Genomic DNA, 3,406 nt, shown 5'->3' on the forward strand with positions numbered 1-3,406 from the left:
ATATTGTATTGAACCAAGATCAGTATGTTAACACTGAATATTATGCATCTAGCTATTAGACTTGCCCCACAGTAACAGGAATACCATGAAAGCTCCTGTTCAACCTGTTTCAAAGAACTGTATTCAAGTATTGGATAGACAAAAACAATGTATCCAATTAAAAGGAGTGTGGATTTGTCATGTGCCAGCTTCTCCACAGTAACTGTTTCACATGGCTTGCTCCTATCCAATAGTAAATGGAAGCCAAACTAGGCAGTTTACATGTGTTTCATTTAGAAGCAAGTCATTCCATTTGAGTTTCTGTTCTTAGGATAGAATTAGATGTATCAAAAAAGTAACAGAAAGCCACTAAGTCCCCTACCCATAGCTAAAACTTCATTTGATACAAGCTGTCCATACAACCATAGTTGGAAAATAGTGACTTTTTGTAAACAAGTCTCAACAATTTTTCACTTTAAAAAAAAATTGAACAATATTAGAGCAACTAAAATGATATCGTATATCCACTGTAGAGACACCTAGACGTGACCTGAGGTTGAAGGAATGGAAGATGGATAAAAATAGTAAATGGGCAAGGACAGGCTTATAGCAATGAAACAAATGTAATTATGCTGCAAAAAGGCACACACAACCAGATGAAGTAAATTTCTCCTCACTTCAGTTCCTGCAACCATTTTGGTAGAACTGGGTGTCGGAGAAGGAAGTTTGAAAGAAAAGGCTAAACTGCCTGAAAGATCAGCTCAGAAAAGACATTCCAAGCAAAACTCCTATGAATAGTACTACCCTTTTGGTCAATAAGATTTCAACATATCATTGATAGTAATTAATTAGTATAAAACAGTTAAAAAAAAACCCCCAACAGCAGTGTTGAATTCTGATCAAGATAAATCTGACCAGGTTCAAGTAGAAAGAGGTACTATTATGCACTAGTCCTCCAAGCAAGAAGCCTGGCCCTGGTACAAAAGTCTAACCACTCTCTTTATCCCAAGTCTTGTATGTACTCTTCATATGCAAAGAAGAAAAAAAATCAAAGGAAGAAACGCTAAGCTAATAACATTTCTTCCATGTTCTGATTCTTGACTCCTCTTTTTATGGTAGGATCCACCTATGTAGCTAGAATAGAATTCTTTTGTGGAAAATCAGAAAGAAAAAAATTCTGAAGTCCTCAATGACCCATGACTTATCTCTCTGAATAGTTTTTCCCCCAAATGCATCTAATCTCTTCAAGGCCTCGTGTATAGTTAACGTGATATCAACACAAAGTATACACAAACAAGTTATGAGGGTATTGAAATAGAAAGTGAATCTGAATAGAAATGTTACTATTCACAATCAGTGAACAAAACAGTATCATGCGACTTAGGTGATCACACACTGTAATATTTGTAGCATTCGATATTTCTGTAGGGGGAAAAAAAAGAACAGTGTACACAAGCATATCACATTCAATCATATTCTTCGTGACTGCCTTGCACAAAGGCACAAGTGACAACAAAAACCCCTTTGGAAATATGTCCTGAAAACTTTTCAAATACAAACTTCTTAATCAAAAGGATCAGTTTAGGTACAGCAAAGGTCACCTTCCAGGATGTACAAGTTATACTGGTTGAATATTTCATTTAGTTATTGTTATTGGTATAGTCCATTTTATTTGTCCAAAGTCTACTTAGAAAGCTAAAAAATCAATAGCAAAATAGGGTAAAACAGTACTTTTAAAGAATTGCCTCTTCTGTATGCATCATGATAAACTTCATATAACTGGATTGGCTATTTTTTTCCAATTTTATCCATGAGTATTTGCCCATAAAGCAAATTACAACCCTACAAAAAGTGTTGTGCATTAAACTTAAAATACTTTTGAGTAACTAAAAGTAAAGAAAAAATTGGTTAAAAATGTGAACCTATTATTTAAGTCAGCCAACAATGTAAAAATGCCTGAAATGATTTGAGCCAAACCCAGTAAGAAGGATTTCTTCACATTCTGAAATGCTGCACTCCAGTTGCAGCCTGAAGCAAATGTTTATAGCCAAGCTATAACCCCATAAAAATGGGAATTGATAATGGAAATGCTGACAGACCTTTAACTATAATGGGGCCAGTACACATAGCTCTAAATATACACTATATATTCCATATTTTTCCCCGCAGTTAAATATTTATATTTATGAAAAAAAACACACAAAAAAGTTGAGTATACACATTACCATAATAGTCTTCCTAAACTGATAACAAAAATCCTACAAACTAGTATATCTTGATTTCTTAAAATTAAACCTGTTATTCACTAACAAATACATTGAACACAACTGTAAATATAAGCGGCCAAAAACTCACACCAGATGTTCCTTATTTTCACATCCAATCCCTACATTTTATGGGGTTCTTTGTCAGTTTTATACTGAGCAGGCTCAGATTATATGGCTAAATTTACAGGGTTTATAAATGGTAAAAGTAAGTACTAAGGAATGCCCAGGAAAAAAAAAATCTACTTTATGTCATCACATTAAAAAAGAGCTAGAAAATACACTTTGTGTTTTCCTTCCTAACAATGAAATACTTCAATACTTCAGACTGAGATTACTAAAAATGGCTTTAAACCCCTCAATAAACTGATTAAAGCAAAAGCCAATAACAATAATAGTAGCATTCTGCATATCTGATTAAAGCATACATTTAAGAAATTCAATAGAAACCACAGTATTTTATGTTTATATAACTTCAGAACAGACTTCTGGTGCTTTCTGTGCTTCCTCCTCCAATCGCTTTTTTTTTTTTTAAACTGGTCACTGTGCCCAGCAAAAGCTGGGGTGGGGGAGCTATTATAGTGTACCTCCATAAATAGAGAAAATGGCAGGCCTTCTGCAAAGGTGGTCTGAATTGAGAGTCCTTGAGTTGGGTTTCATTAGATAAAGATGCATTTAATGCACGTAGCATTTGGGCTATGGAAAATGAAAATACTCTCCAGTCAAGACTGCATCTCAACTAGGCTTAGGGCTAAAATGCCCAGAGGATTAAAGGTAAAGATTGTAGCTGTGTAGGATGTAAGGTTCTTTAGGTCAATCTGATATCTTTTATATCAGCCTCTGGCTTCTTCACTATTCATTCCACCCAGGAAGAGCAGAGACCAACTGCAGATGCTTCCTCAGCCTGACAAAGGGTATTTGTACCTGAAAGCTTGCAAAGAAGAATTTTTCCAACTATTTGAGTTGGTCTAATAACGTTTTTATATAATAAGTGACTTAGTCCATCTGTCTGTCTATCCATAAGGCTCTTGGAGCACTCTGATTGGTTAGTGAAACAACCAATCAATCAGAGTGCAGAGCACCTCCATGATGGTGTAGGCGGAGTGGGGGGTGAAGCCAGCAGCAAAGCACTGCTATGATGACAGGGATGGAGTGGGGGGGGG

General features: G+C 35.6%; 1 protein-coding gene across 1 annotated transcript in view; it reads right to left on the reverse strand.

The window, feature by feature from the left end:
- ARAP2 (ArfGAP with RhoGAP domain, ankyrin repeat and PH domain 2) overlaps window positions 1-3,406 on the reverse strand; it is a 258,101-nt gene that overhangs the window by 196,422 nt on the left and 58,273 nt on the right. The window lies entirely within an intron of this gene.

The sequence above is a fragment of the Gavialis gangeticus genome, unplaced genomic scaffold (genome assembly GCF_001723915.1).
Source record: "Gavialis gangeticus isolate Ggan-Ray unplaced genomic scaffold, GavGan_comp1, whole genome shotgun sequence".
Classification (NCBI taxonomy): domain Eukaryota; kingdom Metazoa; phylum Chordata; order Crocodylia; family Gavialidae; genus Gavialis; species Gavialis gangeticus.